Source organism: Cryptomeria japonica, unplaced genomic scaffold (genome assembly GCF_030272615.1).
Source record: "Cryptomeria japonica unplaced genomic scaffold, Sugi_1.0 HiC_scaffold_35, whole genome shotgun sequence".
NCBI lineage: Eukaryota > Viridiplantae > Streptophyta > Pinopsida > Cupressales > Cupressaceae > Cryptomeria > Cryptomeria japonica.
The window spans coordinates 527,501-532,369 of NW_026728857.1; the positions used below are offsets into that span (position 1 = coordinate 527,501).

The window sequence follows — 4,869 nt, forward strand, 5'->3', positions numbered from 1 at the left end:
TTTAGTGAGGCTTTTTACCGTTGCAGCTCCCCATGTCCGAACTGGGGATTTCTGGGTAGGGGCTTCGGGTGCGCATTACATTTTTGCCCAAGCGTCCAGTGGGGTTTCTGGTGCGCTCCGAAGTGGGGTTATTGGAGCGCATCAAAGGTGCGCAATGCTGGTGCGAACCCGGGAGCGCTCCGATGTGTGCTCCAAGGTGCGGCGTGCACGAAGTCCGAGCCCGGTTTGCCCCGGGTGCGCACCTCGCGTGCACCTTCGCCGGGGTGAGCACCTTGGTGTGCAGACCTTGGTTGGGTTGCGCGCCCTGGTGCGCACCAAGGAGCGCTCTGAAGTGTGCTCCAAGGTGCGGCGTGCACGAAGTCGGAGCCCGGTTTGCCCCGGGTGTGCACCTCGGGTGCGCACCTCGCGTGCACCTTCGCTGCGGTGGGCACCTTGGCTGGGTTGCGCGCCTTGGTGGGCACCATGCAGTGCACGAAGTCGGAGCCCGGATTGCCCCGGGCGCGCACCTCCGCCAGGGTGGGCACCTTGGTGCGCACAACTTGCCTGGGCTGCGCACCAGGAAGGGCTCAAGATGGCACCCGCGTTCCGTTTTTTTCACTATCTTTCAGAACGGAAATTTTAAAATCTCGTTTTTTTTTGCCTTTTCTGGAAATTAGTGAAGGCAGCGCATCAAAGGTGCGCAACGCTGGTGCGAACCTGGGAGCGCTCCGATGTGTGCTCCAAGGTGCGGCGTGCACGAAGTCGGACCCCGGTTTGCCCCGGGTGCGCACCTCGCGTGCACCTTGGTGCGCACACCTTGGCTGGGTTGCGCGCCCTGGTGGGCACCATGGTGCGCACCAAGGAGCGCTCCGAAGTGTGCTCCAAGGTGCGGCGTGCACGAAGTCGGAGCCCGGTTTGCCCCGGGTGCGCACCTCGCGTGCACCTTCGCCGCGGTGGGCACCATGGCGTGCACGAAGTCGGAGCCCGGTTTGCCCCGGGTGCGCACCTCGCGTGCACCTTCGCCGGGGTGGGCACCTTGGTGTGCAGACCTTGGCTGGGTTGCGCGCCCTGGTGGGCACCATGGTGCGCACCAAGGAGCGCTCCGAAGTGTGCTCCAAGGTGCGGCCTGCACGAAGTCGGAGCCCGGTTTGCCCCGGGTGTGCACCTCGGGTGGGCACCTTGGTGCGCATGCCTTGCCTGGGCTGCGCACCAGGGCGGGCTCAAGATGGCACCCGCGTTCCTTTTTTTTCACTATCTTTCAAAACGGAAATTTTAAAATCTCATTTTTTTTTGCCTTTTTCTGGAAATTAGTGAAGGCAGCGCATCAAAGGTGCGCACCTCGCTGCCCACCACGGTGCGCAACGCCGGTGGGCACCCGGGAGTGCTTCGAAGTGTGCTCCAAGGTGCTGCGTGCACGTTGTCGGAGCCCGGTTTGCCCCGGGTGCGCACCTCGCGTGCACCTTCGTCGGGGTGGGCACCTTGGCTGGGTTTGCCCCGGCTGCGCTCCGAAGCGGGGTTATTGGAGCGCCGCCTCTTTTTTTGTCGGAGCGTTTGGTGGGGTTTCTCGCATTGGCTCTTCCGAGGCCCGGTTGCCACCCTGGCGCGCACGAAGTCGGAAGTAGGGTTAATTGCCCGGGTGCGCACCTTTGCCAGGGTGGGCACCTTACCTGGGCTGCGCACCAGGGCGGGCTCAAGATGGCACGCGCGTTCCGTTTTTTTCACTATCTTTCAAAACGGAAATTTTAAAATCTCCTTTTTTTTTTGCCTTTTCTGGAAATTAGTGAAGGCAGCGCATCAAAGGTGCGCACCTCGCTGCCCACCTTGGTGTGCTCTGAGGTGCGCACCCGGGAGCGCTACGAAGTGTGCTCCAAGGTGCGGCGTGCACGTTGTCGGAGCCCGGTTTGCCCCGGGTGCGCACCTCGCCTGCACCTTGGCCGGGGTGGGCACCTTGGCTGGGTTTGCCCAGGGTGCGCTCCGAAGCGGGGTTACTGGAGCGCCCCCTCTTTTTTTGTCAGAGCGTTTGGTGGGGTTTCTCGCATTGGCTCTTCCCAGGCCCGGTTGTTGGGTGCGCTCCCACCCTGGCGCGCGCGAAGTTGGAAGTTGGGTTAATTGCCCGGGCGCGCACCTTTGCCAGGGTGGGCACCTTGGTGCGCACACCTTGGCTGGGCTGCGCACCAGGGCGGGCTCAAGATGGCACCAGCATTCCCTTTTTCTCACTATCTTTCAAAACGGAAATTTTAAAATCTCGTTTTTTTTTTGCCTTTTATGGAAATTAGTGAAGGCATCGCATCAAAGGTGCGCACCTCGCTGCCCACCTTGGTGTGCTCCGAGGTGCCCACCACGGTGCGCAACGCCGGTGCGAACCCGGGAGCGCCCCGATGTGTGCTCCAAGGTGCGGCGTGCACGAAGTCGGACCCCGGTTTGCCCCGGGTGCGCACCTCGCGTGCACCTTGGTGCGCACACCTTGGCTGGGTTGCGCGGCCTGGTGGGCACCATGGTGCGCACCAAGGAGCGCTCCGAAGTGTGCTCCAAGGTGCGGCGTGCACGAAGTCGGAGCCCGGTTTGCCCCGGGTACGCACCTCGCGTGCACCTTCGCCGGGGTGGGCACCTCGGCTGGGTTGCGCGCCCTGGTGCGCACCAAGGAGCGCTCCGAAGTGTGCTCCAAGGTGCGGCGTGCACGAAGTCGGAGCCCGGTTTGCCCCGGGTGCGCACCTTCGCCGCGGTGCGCACCATGGCGTGCACGAAGTCGGAGCCCGGTTTGCCCCGGGTGCGCACCTCGCGTGCACCTTCGGCGGGGTTGCGCGCCCTGGTGGGCACCATGGTGCGCACCAAGGAGCGCTCCGAAGTGTGCTCCAAGGTGCGGCGTGCACGAAGTCGGAGCCCGGTTTGCCCCGGGTGCGCACCTCGCGTGCACCTTCGGCGGGGTTGCGCGCCCTGGTGGGCACCATGGTGCGCACCAAGGAGCGCTCCGAAGTGTGCTCCAAGGTGCGGCGTGCACGAAGTCGGAGCCCGGTTTGCCCCGGGTGCGCACCTCGCGTGCACCTTCGCCGCGGTGGGCACCATGGCGTGCACGAAGTCGGAGCCCGGTTTGCCCCGGGTGCGCACCTCGCGTGCACCTTCGCCGGGGTGGGCACCTCGGCTGGGTTGCGCGCCCTGGTGCGCACCAAGGAGCGCTCCGAAGTGTGCTCCAAGGTGCGGCGTGCACGAAGTCGGAGCCCGGTTTGCCCCGGGTGCGCACCTCGCGTGCACCTTCGCCAGGGTGGGCACCTCGGTGCGCACACCTTCTCAATGTTTTCTTGCCTTTTCTGGAAATTGGTGAAGGCAGCGCATCAAAGGTGCGCACCTCGGTGTGCTCCGAGGTGCGAACCCGAGAGCGCTCCGAGGTGCCCACGAAGTCGAAAGTCGGGTTAATTGCATTGTTTTCCCCGGGTGCGCTCCGAGGTGCGCAACATCGGCGCGCACCAAGGAGGGCTCCGAAGTGTGCTCCAAGGTGCGCACGATGGCGTGCACCTCTGGTGCGCACGATTCGGAGCTCGGTTTGACCGGGGTGCGCACACCTTGGCTGGGTTGCGCACCTTTTGTGCGCTCCAAGGTGCGCACGAAGTCGGAGCTCGGTTTGCCCCGGGTGCGCACCTTCGCCAGGGTGCGCACCTTGATGCGCACGCCTTGGCTGGGCTGCGCACCTTGGTGGGCGCCATGGTGCGCACCTTTCGTGCGCTCCAAGGTGCGCACGAAGTCGGAGCTCGGTTTGCCCCGGGTGCGCACCTTGGTGGGCGCCATGGTGCACTCCGAGGTGCCCAAGATTGGTGCGCACCAAGGAGCGCTCCGAAGTGCGCTCCAAGGTGCGCGCGAAGTCGAAAGTTGGGTTAATTGTCCGGTTTGCCTCGGGTGCGCACCTTGCGTGCACCTTCGCCAGGGTGGGCGCCTTGGTGCGCACACCTTGGCTGGGCTGCGCACACCTTGGCACCCGCGTTTCCTTCATTTTAAATTTTTTTTTTTTACAATCTCTCAAGTGGGAAATTCTATAATCTCAACTTTTTTTGCCTTTTCAGGAAACTTTTGAATGGAGCGCATCATTGGTGCGCTCCGAAGTGTGCTCCAAAGCTCTCTCCAGCTGCGTGCACCTGCCCCGGCCGCGCACCCGGCCCCGCCCAGCTTCGCTCACCTATCCCGGGCGTCTGGTGCGGAACCTTAGAGTAAGAAACATCACCGTGCACCTTGGCCAACGTGCGCGACTCGACCGAGCGCGCACTGGCCGAGGTGCACACCGATTTCACCTGGGTGCGCGCGCAGCACCTCGGGCGCACCGGGGTGCGCGCACAACGCCCGGGTTGCACCGTGGCCTGTGTGCTCGGGGCGCCTCGGGTGCGCGCTCGGTGTCGCCCCCGCGCGCGCGGTAGTGCGGGCAGCGCACCCCGGCCCGGCCCGGCCCCGACGAGAACGCAAACGGGCAAAAGGTTTATTCAAATAGCATTGCGACGCCCGGCGAAAAACTAAAAAAGGGTGCAACACCGGGACTTCCCGGGAGGTCACCCATCCCAGTACTACTCCGGCCCAAGCGCGCTTAACTGCGGAGTTCTGATGGGATCTGGTGCACTAATGCTGGTATGATCGCACCCGTTATGAGCTTGTCGCAGTGTGTACTTAGCAAACCGCGACCCACGTGCGAATCCACCCCGGCCACCCACCCCCGTCGAGGTGCACACCCTCCCTCGCGAAGTGCGCCCCGTTCGCCAAGTGTGAGCCCTGCCCGGGTGCGCGCACCTTGCTAGGGCGTCGGGTGTGCACCCGGCCCGGCCTACGTGCGTGCACCTGGAGGGGGCGTCGTGTGCGTGCAGTGTCCCGTCTGCAACGCGGTGCCCACACACCACCTCGGGCGCAACGACCTGC

At 64.3% G+C, this 4,869-nt stretch overlaps 1 non-coding gene across 1 annotated transcript; it reads right to left on the bottom strand.

The window, feature by feature from the left end:
* Window positions 1-4,479: 4,479 nt before the first annotated feature.
* LOC131862156 (5S ribosomal RNA) lies at window positions 4,480-4,598 on the bottom strand. Its single transcript, XR_009361182.1, has one exon. It is a non-coding gene; the product is annotated as a 5S ribosomal RNA (ribosomal RNA).
* Between the last annotated feature and the right edge of the window lie 271 nt (window positions 4,599-4,869).